The following is a 13,253-nucleotide window of genomic DNA, read 5'->3' on the forward strand; positions in this document are numbered from 1 at the left end:
CTAAGAAACCTACTCCGAGCACATGGTTTACTGGATGACCGCTATAATATATGGTGTAGTGGCTCTTCTCCAGGAAACCGGTCCCTGTCCATCGCATCTCTTGCAACGCTGTTACATCAGCCCTATATTGGGACAGGGTATCGGCTAGCTGCTTATCAGCTTCATCTCTGTACAGGGAGCGCACGTTCCATGAGAAAATGCGCAAATCGTTGTTCCTTTGTCGTTGCCGGGTCCGTCGTTTTAAAATCCGTCCTATCTGAGGCTCCTGTTGTGGCTTCGTAACAGGTTGTTTTCCGTGTAGGGTTGTCAGCCCTACCCAACCCCCAACCTGGAGGACCAGTTGGTACAATTTGTCTCGTTTTTAGACGCGGGAGACTCGCCTTCATCCTTCTCCGTCTGCAGCTTTTCGTCAAGAAAGAGCTCCCAGCGGTCACCACGTGGAGGTGGAGACAGGGTTTGATAGTAGAGCTGTTGGTGTTGGTTCAGCAGGCATTTCCCAGGTTTTATGCTCCATCGTGGGTACCAATCCACGTTTCGCCCCGGGACCTATACTACCCTTTGACCACCCCACCCCTTTGAGATCAGGAAAGAGATAAATAGAGTATAGTTGGAGTTATTCCACTATGCTAAATCCTACCTGGTCTCTCTTGGTGACAGATCCCGCGACAGTCTGACCAAGAAAATGTATACAATGTCGTTACAAACATGATGAGCGGATTGAGTCACAAACCTCGGAGAAATGGTACGGCGTCCACCTCAGTCGACGCGGCAGGACGGACCTCGGTCCGGTCGAGAAATGGGCAAGGGTGTTTGACGCATCAACGGCGTCAGGACGTAAGCAAATTAGTGCGAACAAAGCGAACTAAGAAAATACGTGTCTGCACGCTAAATGTTGGTACCCTAACTGGAAAGACCGAAAAGGGGCATTGATATCTGCGCTCTGCAAGAAATCCGATTGTCTGGTGCCAAAAGCTGCGACATTGAACGCGAATGCGGTAAAAATGGCTATAAACTCATCATTATATCAGCTGATCGCACTATTCACTTCTTCACCGCGTACGCACCACAGACAGGTCGACCTGATGCCGAGAAAGATGCTTTCTGGCAACTTCTCGATGAAAAGACTTGTCACGTGCCTGCTGACGACTATATTATAATTATGTGGGTGAAAAGGCAAAGGTGCTATGGGGAAAAGGGGTTGGGAGCGCGCAATGAGGGTTGCGAGTGTATAATCGATTTTGCGGATACCCATGACCTTGTATGATACTTATGAATACATGGTTCATCAAACGATTGTCTCATCTTTCTACATTTTATAGTGGGAGCAGTAAAACACAAATCAACAACATTTTAGCACTGTCACTGATTGCAAAGTCGTTCCCTATGAGACCATCGCACCTCAACATTTGCCGTTCTGCGAATTAAGCCACCGATAAAACAGCATGGGGAACGCACTGGCCCGCGGCGCATTAAATGGTGGCGATTTGATGAGAAGAAAAAGAAACGATCCCGCTCATACGATTGCCGTCCATTACGAATGTGGAAAAATCATGGAACCAAATGAAAGACACAATCCACAGTGACCTCTGCAACCCTTGGGGTCACCAAGCCGGGTAAGCGGTACATCAACCGAGATAGTTGGCTTTGGAATGATGATGTTGAAATGAAGATCCGTGGAAAGAAACGCCTCTACCACAAATTTCTCGACATTAAAACGCCGGCCAATTGGCAAATTTATAAGAATGCGAACCGGGAAGCAAGGAAAGCGGTTGCTGTCACCCGAGCAAACCATTACGAAAATCTTTACGATAAATTGGACACTCGGAATGGCGAGATAGATCTGTATCGACTTGCTAAAAGCCGTAACGAACGTACACAGAATACCGAACATTTCTGTTGCGTTAATGATAAGAAGGATACTTTGCTTACCAACCGTCGAGCCGCAACGGATAGATGGCGAGAATACTTCGAGCAGATTTCAACTGAAGAATTTGCTCATCATCCACTTGCACAGTCATTGCCGACATTTGGAGCAGTTCTACCTGCGTTGCGCTCTCCGCTTCGGGCTGATTTCAGTTAACCCGTTGGGGAGCGCAGTCCTCACATACTTGAGGAGGACGATCAGACCCGAGTCTGCAAGGAACTCATCAGAAGTGGCTCTGCCACGAAGCCTCACCGGAGGTTATCTGGTACCATGGGAACCGGGAAGGCCTTCTAAGAGTATATGCTCCAGGAGAACTCCTGGAGGATGTGTTCTCGGCCTGGTTATTTGTCGTTGGCTCCCTAGCGGGATTTTCATGGTGGTTGTGGTTATGCCTTCATCGCGGGCAGAGCTCCTCGGAGCTCAAGAATGGATTTGCGCGGTAAAACTCGGGTGCTGCACCCCTTAGTTGCGGCAGAAGCGTTAGATAGGCCCTGTATCCACTGATATGAATGCTGAGCCTGCACTCAGTATAAACCAGTACCGCTGTACCAGTCAGGACGTGGCTCTGATTGTGGTCCCAAAATCATTCCGTGCCCGAAGAGGACCGTGGGATTATACCTACATGGCAGGTGCTCACGTTAAACCTCCAGTACTTTCATGTCAGCCTCTTTGTTCTTGTTATGAACACCGTGACACGGGATATCCAATGTCCAGTGCCCTACACCCTGCTTTATCTAGATGATGTTTTCCTAGCATCTGATAGCAAAAATGATTTTGAGTAACTTGTCCAAAAATGGAATGATCGCCTCATGCAATACGGTCTCAGATAGAATCTAAACAAAACTGAATTTTTGACGACCGATCTCCATGAAAGAGGCATAATCACTGTCAGCGGCAGTGATCTTCCCAGATCTGAGCGATTTAAATACCTCGGGTCAACGCTATCAGCCAATAGAGAACTGCGTTATGAAATTGTTTCACGCATTCACGCAACCTTGGCACCACTTGCCAAGATTGCCAAGGCAGGCTTAAACAACGGTGGCTTGATACGCTGGATGGGTATTTAAAAGCCTCAAGATTGCACCCTGATCAGGCATTTGATAGAGCTAAATGGCGAAACCGATGATGACGAGTCGACTCCGCTTGTGAACGGGTCAAAGGCTGAAGAAAAAGAAGAAAGAAATCAAGGACCATCTACATATTTTCTCAATTATTTCTATTTTGTTTTGAGCTCGTTTGGGTGGGAGGTCTTAGAGTCTGGCATTTGATGATTTTAAAAATGGGGTAATTTTGATAAATTAGGTACGAAGATTCCAAGATCGGGGGGTTGAAAATTAGGGTAGAAGGAAAAGACTCCTACTATTATCAAAGTATAGAACTCTGTTAATTCAACCAGTGTCAATGAAAGTCTTCGAATGAAATGAAAATCTATTCTGTTTCAACTTCGGCTTAAAGCGCACATCATTTTTCTAGCAGTGCATTGATAAATAAGCTGAAATTTGTGCTGAAGTCACATCTCTCAGGGAAGCAAAAAATGAGCTCCTTGAATATGTTACAGGTCTCTTCACAGGAACATTGCCGTAGATGATTGCCGATCTCGAAAACGGTCCAAATTCCAAATATAATTTTGCCATTCACCACTTGGGCCCTCTAGGCTAGGCTTTGGGTGGAGCTAACAACCTTACACAGATAATCAAGGTCACGGGGCCAAGAAATGAGTCTCGGACTGGACGGTTTCTGCAACGACCGATCCGGCAACCGAAACGTAAGAACGATTTGTCCATTTTCTTATGGAGCATGCACTGCTTTACAGGAAAGCAGCTGCCACGCAGCTTGCCGATACCCGATCCTAATATAAGACTGAATTCACAGTGTTACACTGCTGAACTGAACAGTAATCGGTTTGCTGGAGAAGAGTCCCTACACCAAATAGAGGCCATCCAGGGAACCATATGCTCGGAATAGGTTCTCTAGTTAGCCAAAAAATGAAACGTGTATGAAGACTATACACTCTCCGCTTCTGAGGCAAATTTCGAAATATAAGCCTCATTCAGGTTACACTCCTACAGAGGAATGTGCAGAGTCGCAGAAAAATATCTTCAACGGGCCAGAGAGGCAGACTTTTGGAGCCTGCCCCAGGCATGATATCAAATTCATGTTTGGAGGTTTTAGCATTCAAATAGGAACGGAGCCTAGGGTGCGCTATTAAAGCTTGTTTGAAACTACCAATGACAATACCAATGTGTGTCCGGATAGCTGAGTGGTTAGAGCACAAGGCTGTCGTATGGAAGGTCGCGGTTCAAATCTCACTGGTGTCAGTGGAATTTGTATCGTGATTTGACGTCGGATACCAGTCGACTCAGCTGTGAATGAGTACCTGAGTCAAATCAGGGTAATAATCTCGGGCGAGCGCAATGCTGACAACATTGCCTCCTAGTGTACCGTTACGGTCTTGAATGAAGTGCTCTAACACACTTCAAGGCCCTGATCCAACATGGATTGTTGTGCCAATGATTATTATTATTATTAATGACAACGGACTGCGCATTGTGACAACCCCATTGCAAAACATATAATGATGAGATCATACCTTCCCAGTTTTGTGCAGGTGCCCACATAGGAGGTGGGTAAGGAAATAGTCAATCTCACCATGCCTCCGATTTAGAAAACCACCAAGTTGTGAATGAGCTGTGCAGTCCACTGGCTTCTTGTCTCATCTTGCCAAGAGAGTTGTAGTGTATGTTGTCATTCTTCACGAGCAACCCCTCCCTTGTGCTTGTATATGGCTTTACACTCGCCAGCAAGAATGACAATAGAAATTACTCCTTCAATCACCACCACGGCGGACAGTGCAGGAAGCAGACGCCACCAGCAAAGGTCCTAGTTTATGTACTTGCGCAAGGCGCTTACAAAATACCTCCTTGCTAGCCCATATTTTGCGCCGTAGCGCAGAACAGACATTGTACTCACCAGGAGACTTCACCTGCTAGACATAGAACCCCCAATGTTTGCGATTAGCCGACTTTAGGCCGAAACTCCAGCTACGCCTTTGCGTACTGTTGTTTTGATTAGTTCGAAAAAGCTCATCGTTGAGTCAACAATCGTTTCAAGATACTTAACAGCTTGTTTTGATTCGATTATCATCTCGTTGATCGATATGGGACACAGAGTCGGGCTTCACTTTTTAGTAAAGATGACCATTTCGGTTTTTTCCAATGCAAAGATGAAATCAATAAATCTGCTTTGCGCCTGTTCGATCGGCATAACCGACCAGACGCGATTCTGGCATGTTGAACCTTAGCAGATTACTGTAGGAAGTGTTCCAGAGTTCGGCCCGAGGATGACTCCCTGCGTTACCCATAACGTAACCTCCATCCTCCTCTGACCATTTAGCGTCACAAAGAATAGGGAGCGGTCTCTTAAATAATCCCTTAATATTCGCAAGAGATAGTTCGGGACGTGGAAAGTTTTCCCTAGTGTGCCTAGAATGTACTTCCATCTTAGGGAATTAAAGGCAGCTCATCGGCCGTCTGCCTGCGCTCGATGAACGGCATGCACGATTTGAATGAGTTCACTGTGTATCTCCCTGCTTAAGAGCCGAATCGCAGTGGGGATATTTCTGATGAGCTTCTCGAGCAATTCCCCGGCAGTGCTAATCATACAAACTGATTCGGTATGCAGACGGCATCTCAAGTTCCGCTTTCCCTTTGCTGATCAGCGCAGGCTTCACCACTTTTAATGGAGAAGGCGAAATGTCACCTTCCTGGCAAGCGTTGAATGCGCCTTGCTGTATATGTGGCCGATGGTACGGCATCAGTTCTTATACCTTTGCCGAGATACCATCGGTTCCTGGCTCCTTCTTGTTTTTCACAGAAAGGACTGCCTCTTTCAGGTTACTGGTTTCTAACCGAGTCTCCATTTACCTTGTCGACCAGGTCCTGCCAGCAGCGAGCTTTGTCTCTATTTGTTGCGCTACGGAATCTGCTTTAGGCTATTCCGTAATCAGTTACCCGGGTCGTTAAGAACACTTAACCCATGCGGAACAGAGTACTCCGTAACACCTATAAAGGGGAAATGAATGTCGCAATAACTGAAGTTAACAGACGCCCCGCAGGTCAAACATCGACAAATGATCTTCACAATCACCTGAGGAACGTTATCATTGGTACGGCCACAAACTAGTCTAGTCGCAAAAGAAGACAGAACGACTGGTTCAACGGGGAATATGAGTTAGAAATTGACCATCAAGAGTGGGAGCAAGTTGCTCTTCATTTGGTCCGGTCTGGCATCAAATCGATGCGGACTCAGGACTCCCCAATCCCTAAAAAAAAGAAATTGTTAATTCGAGTTTCGTGGTGTTCAATGGTGCGTGTTGTTCCGACCTTGTTGACAAACCAGGCTGTAATAGGGTTTTCCATACAGAACTGGTTCAGTTGGAGTTTACTAGTTAGAGTAGAAGCAGGGAGATAGTGTGTAAAGAAGTGCGGTTTTAAAAATTAGCCACTACGTGTTCCCGGACAAGATTCAACACAGCCGTTAAATTTACTGTCGTGGCTATCGCGTATTTTAAATCAAATGCCTCCACTTGCACTTTCTCAACCACCAAGGAACGGGTCAATTGACCATGACACAGTACTTGCTGGCAATCTGCACAAACATAGTAAGGTTAGTAAAAGAGCTACAGACCCGGGAAACAAAGAAACTGAGTCGAGTCCCGTAGTGGAGTTCCTTCCTGAGCTAACTTGATAGAGGGACAAATTGAACAGAATTATATTCCAACTTGTCTACTTCCTTTTCTTCCTCTAGCAAGAAAGGTACCAATTGATGAATAGCTCTGAGCAGGTACTCTGACCCCCCGAATTGATAATAGTGACTAAGTTGTAGCAGCAGGATCACTCTCGAGATGCCTTATTGTCCACCCTTTTTAAGCTGGCCCTGGAAAAAGTAATCCATGATGCTGATGACAATACCAGAGGCGTCATTCTCTTCAAGTCCACCCAACTCTTTGCCTATGTAATTGAAAATAATTTATCGAATTGGAAGGGTATCTAGGGCAAAATAGAGTCTGCGTTGTGCATTATGTAACAACCATTCTCATACTGAGAAATAGGTGTACTAAGGGTTGTTGTTCTGGAGTTTTGCAACAATTTATAGCCCACACATTGAAGTATACTTCCGTTTCATGTTCTAGTCAATAAATACCGATCTATTCATGCTGGTTGTTATGAAATCCTAATTCAGCTGATTATCGCCCCTAATCTTGACGGTTGCATGTATGTCGCGAACTACTTTTACCAGAAGACAGAACTGAATACCAAAGTCCGAGACGTTCGCTGTTTTCTCGGTTACTGGCGCTTTTGAACAGACTTTTATGTTGGTACTAAAAAGTCAATATTCCGCGGCTAGTAACCAGGTACCCCGATGGCGCTTCGCCAACAAGTGCTGACGAATGCTTAGAGCTTTTAAGTAATGACGGCGGTCACTTTCCATTTGGGGTCGTGAGGTGCGGACTATTCAGGCATAACTGACAGGCCGAACTGTACGCGGATGGCGGGCTTACACCACGTAGATTGTTTGCCGCGTGTAAATCACGGCCAGTATGTTTTTCATTCATTGAGATAAAGGACCTGTTACGCGCTCGAATACGATATTCGCAAGGCGAAAGAGTTTTCCAATTGAAGAAAAAGCGCAAGGTTACATAGTTTATAGTCCTCGCGAAGAAATAAAGATGAGGTAGAACCCTTGTTTAATGCTGCTAATGTTTTAAAAACTAAATGTGTGAGGACATCCACTCAAGAACAAGTAGATCAAACACTTTTACAGTGGTTTAAGCTTCAGCGTAATCGGGAAAAAACCCTTAAATGGACCGCTACTTCAATAAAAAACTAGCCTTTTTGCTTAAGAGTTCAATATCCCTTACTTCAATTGCTCAATGAGCTGGATAAACCGTTTTAAAGTAAGACACAAAATCGTTGATGTAAGCGATTGGTTAGAAAAAGTTTAGCTTAATTTACGTGTGCAATTTGGCAGTTACCAGTGGATTATGAGAGTAATCGTAAGGCATGCATGATCGATGACGCTTTCCCCAAATGAATACGTGATTGGGATTACGCATTAACGAAAAAGAAAATCCTGCTTTTGGTAGATAATGATCCTGCACCTCCTTATATTGCTGACCGTAGAAGCGTAACCCTGGTGTTTCTGGCTTCTAATACTACTGCATTATTATGGCCCATGAATCAAGGAATTATTAGAACTTTAAAGTCAAACTTTCATAAAAATCTTGTCCTCAAAATTATTTAGTGTCTGAACGTTGGAGTCATCTCTGAGTACCCAAAAATACGGTTCTGGATGCTATTTTGATGATTCACGATGCCTGAGCCAGACTCACGCAAAGGGCCATTTTTAACTGTTCTAAACACGCTGGACTTGCCCTAACTACTGTTGTTCACACCATAAGCTCAAATGAAGATAACTTTTACGAAGAAAATGGCCTACCGCTGTGCGTTTGCGCAGGGGCTTTTGCCAATCGGCTACCCCTAAGAAGCTAGGACCTCGACCAATATGCGTGTATCGATGAATTTATTGCCACATATGTGCAAAATGCCATCGCCAAAAGATATGATACCGAAACCGAGGGGAATAGTTGGACTCCCACTGCGTCTGATCTGACGGCAATGATGTTATGAAAAGAATGATGTCTCATATTAACAATGCTGTAAGAAGTCCTTACTAGGGAATAAAAATCAGTTACAAACAAACGAAAATTACAGACCTTTTAAATCACATTTAATTTATGAATGTACAAAAAATAAACGTCTTTTTCTCTGATTTATAATATTATAGATATGTACATATGTATGCGCAACGATCAATTTTCATTCAAGTTTTCTGTAAATATGTGGTTTCATTTTCATAGAAATTACCTACACTACACACACTATATTAAATAAAAACAAGCTTAATTTATGCGGTCGCTTTGTGCTTCGTCCGTTTAGTGCGACGAAATTCCGCCGGCCCCTTCAAGCTCGTTTAGAAGATTTATGTGAAGTTTGTGCGAAATCGGTTTACGCGTTCGTAAGTTATGTCAACATCGAATTTTTCCACATAAAATGTATATAGGAAGAAAAAGCAATAACGAACACATAGGCGCCTATGAGCATCTGTAACACATATACGTACGCACATTAACAAGTACACATTGACAGACAGCTGTCAGTGAGTGATCATATTAAAGTTCTTTTCCATGGAACTCGCATTGTGAACGAACGCAGAACGATTTTTTTTTTCTTCATTGAAGAAAAAGACATTTGAATTGTAAATATATAGTTGTAATTGTCTGCTACACATCATCAGCTAATTAGTTTTTCGCCAATTTTTTTCTTAAACACAAAAGTACAATGTTGTTTGATTTTTTATTAGTGTATGCGAAACATTGAATAATTGGAACAAGAGCTGCTGAAACATCGGAAACGCGAGATGCATAATTTGCCAACATCCGAGTCTGAGTTTCCACTTCCAGGACTGTGGAAACATCTCAACAGCATGGTGTATACATCACGTGAAGCTCGACGCTCACGACAGGCTCGAACAAGATTGAGAATCAAACCCAATAAAGCGATACTCAATTACAATGAAAATTTCAAGTACAAAATGAATTGAAATGTCATCATTGATCTAATGGCTATATTGTGTTCACATCGTCGCGCTTTTAGGTTTCAGTAAGGAAAGTCTGTCGTGTATTATTCCACTGGTGAGGTCAATTTAGCACTGCCGACTGATCTGCCAGATCCCCTTCTAACTCATATTGCATGAGTTTCTCAGGAATCCAAACATGATTTACAGCATATTCGGAAATATAAGGCATACTTTCAAATTGCGTCGTTTGGAGTGGTGAAGTTTGCAAAATGTGGTAATTTCAGTTGCAATGACATGAAGGTCTAGGGGGTTTAACGTAAATGTTTGCCGTGTTTCACCTGCAAGTGAATGGGGGTAAATTTAGGATAGCTTGAAGTGCCGCAGTCAGCGTAGTACCCATTGCTCCAGTAATACTTAGGCAACCAAGTCTCTGAATCTGCGTTAGCAGCTTCCTGCTGTTAGCAAAGTTCAGTCTTGGCCACCAGACGATGCATGCATACATCAAAATGGATTTTATTATGGATGTATACATCCAGTACATCCTTTTTGGTGATAGTCCCCAGGTCTTACCTATCGCATTCCTACAGCACCAGGTCAATCTGCAGGATTTCTGATATTGTTCCTGGATATGGTGCTTCCACGTTAACTTGGTGGAAATGTACTCCTAAGTACTTGACTGTTTGTGCCAGCTGGATTTCCGGCCCTGCTAAGGTGGGTAGCATATAGCTGCCCCACTAGTCCAGTCTTCCTAGCGTTCACCGTGAGTCCACTGCGGGGGCACCAGCTGTGGATTTCATGTAGAGTTGCATTCAAGCGGTCACACACTATGACCGCAAACTTGCCGGTAATTATTACGACAAGGTCGTCTGCAAATGCTTGCGCGAAGACTTTTTGTCCTCCAGGAGCCACAGCAGGGTATCCATTACCAAGAGCCGTAACAGTGGAGAGAGAACCCCTCCCTGTGGGCAGCCCCTAAGACACCTTGCTTCAATCCATTTCTGGCCGACCGATATGTGGATTTTTTCCCACTCTAGGATGTGAAAGATCCAACTGATTAACAGCGGTTCGATTCCATGCAGTCTTGTCGCATCACAAATTGCCGCGAATGAGGCATAGTTGAAGGCACCTTCGATGTCCATGAATGCGCCTAAGGCGTATTCTTTTTCGAACATCGCCTTTTCAATGTTTGGCCGTAAGTTCATGGTGTGCTGTCTCCGTGGCCTATGGTGAAGTGGCCAGTTAAGAATGTGTGTATCCGTATGAACCGATCTACTAGTTTTTCTAGTCCTTTTAGCAGAAAGGACGTTAGACTGACCGGTCGGAAGCTTTTTGAGTCTGTGTAGGTGGATTTCCCTGATTTGGGAATGAATAATACTTTCACATCATGCCATTTGACTGATATATTTTGATATATATTCCGAATATGTAGACCTAGGGCATCCATTCCCTCTATTACTAGCGCAGGAATCCGGACCTGCAGACTTGTATCTATGGAATGAGTTAAATGCCCATTTTACTTGCTCCAGTGATACTACTTTGCATGCCAGATTCCAGTCTCTCGGTTGAGGGCTGTATGCAACTGTTGGCCTCGAGATTAGATTTCGGATGCTGCCTGCAAAGTGTACTTGAAGCAAATCGTTTGCCGTTTCTTCATCGCTTTCTGTGTACGTCCCGTTCGGTAAACGTAAATAATCCAGTTTCTGGCGACGTTCTTTGACCAGAATCCGCTTCACCTTTGAGGTTGCCTCAAGAGAGTTAATCTCTTCGCAAAAGCGTCTCCAGAGCACAATTGAGGAGCATCCTTGTCGTTCTCCTCTGTTTTGCAAAATCCGAGTTCCACCATGGTGTTTTACCCTTCTTTGGAATCTTGAGTGGATAGCTTTCTTCGACAGCTTCTCTCATGCTAGTTGTGATCATCTGGTTTGTCTTCTCAATTCCAGCAATGGATTTGATGCGCTTCCCAGGGATCGTGACTCGGGTGCTCAATTCTATTTTATAGATCACCCAATCTTTTTTCCGCGGATTCCAAAATGGAGTGGGAGGAGGTGGATCCACGCCCAATACGAAATCAATGCGTCTGTGATCCGAGAGTGTGATGTCGTTTGATACTCTCCACTCTACGATCAGAGCCGCGATGTCAAGATATGCACCATGATGTCGATGACCTCTCGCCTGATCACGTTGAAGGAAGTGGGTTTATTACCCAAATTAAGGATCTGTAAATCGGTTCCTACTAGATACTTCAGTAGTCTCGATCCTCTTGCATTGATGTTCGAATTTTCCCAGCATATGTGGTGAGCGTTGACATCACATGCTGCTATTACCCCCATGGCTCTACTTTTGGCATATTGGATAGCTTTGATGAATGTTCCACTGGGAACATCTTCTGCGTTATAGGGAAAATATGCAGGGTACCATAGTATCTGTTTATCTCCCTACTGACTTTTTATGGTTAGCTTAGTCGATGTGGCGCCGCCATCACATAGGTCGTTAACCAAATTAGCCTGGAAGTCTTTTGAGACTTCCATACAGGAGCGGGGTCGATCGCTTCCATTGGCATACAACAGGTCAGCATGCTGGAAGTTTAAGCCCCTGACTACCTCACCAACAACCTACGTTTCTTGTATGAGGATGATAAGTGGAGTCGCCGCTTTACAGTACTGCAAATGGCGTATAGGCATACTTTCATGGTCCTCTTCAGACATAGATTGATTTGGATACTACAAACAGAGTCTCGGTGATGTTGGCATAGCCAAGATTTGCCTCAATTAAATAGTACGGGACCCGAGTTGTACAGCTTAACTCCACACTACAGCCCACAAGGAGCACTGCTCGCGATATGAGCAGAACCATAATCACCTTGAAACTACCACCCACAAAGGGAGGTCAACCACAAATAATCGGGAGCCGGGAGCACATCCCCTAAGAATTCTTCTGGAGCTCGGTTCTGATGGTCCCTATAGCCTCCGGTAAGCTTCATGACGAGAACCACTTCAGAAGAGACTCATTGCAAACTTGGATCTGATTGCCCTCCTCGATTAGGTGGGGATGAAGTGCAAGGGCGAGAGAATCATCTGATTTGTTTGCTTCTTCCAGTACACGAAGAACATCCGCAGTTTTTGCAAATATATTTAAGCAGAACAACGCGTACCGGGTTAAACTAGTTTAGTATAAAAAAAATGACCGGATTCGGATTAAAAGCCACCCAAATTGGAACCTCAATTTTAATGTTATTTACGCAACTACAACTGTAATACAACAATGCATCGAATTAGCGAGGTATTGAATCATATCGGGGGAAATTGCATTCCTAGCTTCCTAGAATGCCTTCCTGAGATCATTTACGGAAACCAAATGCTACAGGTGTTAAATCAGGTTAAGGTTGATTGATTACAGAGAAGTCGACACGGTTGTTCTATGCCTAGCGTTGGAGTGGTGCACGGGTGCGGTCCACGAATCGTTCAATAACCGTAAATTACGACTTTCAAAATTATTGGCGGTTTACAGTAAAATGAGAGGGAAAGCTATTGGTGGTGGAAGTCTCAGTAACCTCGTCTAAATATTTGGATGGGGTTTATATTATATTATATAATTAGCAGGCATGAATATCCCTGGAAATGTAGAAATCAGTAAAATATTAATTCTTACTTAAGTCATTCTATCCCATGTGAAAATTCTCAGGAATATCCTT

General features: G+C 44.1%; 1 protein-coding gene across 1 annotated transcript in view; it reads right to left on the bottom strand.

Moving 5' to 3' along the window:
- Positions 1-13,253, bottom strand: part of LOC119650265 (kin of IRRE-like protein 2) — a 435,476-nt gene that overhangs the window by 129,376 nt on the left and 292,847 nt on the right. The gene's annotated exons all lie outside the window — the stretch shown is intronic.

This window comes from Hermetia illucens, chromosome 2 (genome assembly GCF_905115235.1).
Source record: "Hermetia illucens chromosome 2, iHerIll2.2.curated.20191125, whole genome shotgun sequence".
In the NCBI taxonomy this organism is placed as follows: Eukaryota; Metazoa; Arthropoda; class Insecta; order Diptera; family Stratiomyidae; genus Hermetia; species Hermetia illucens.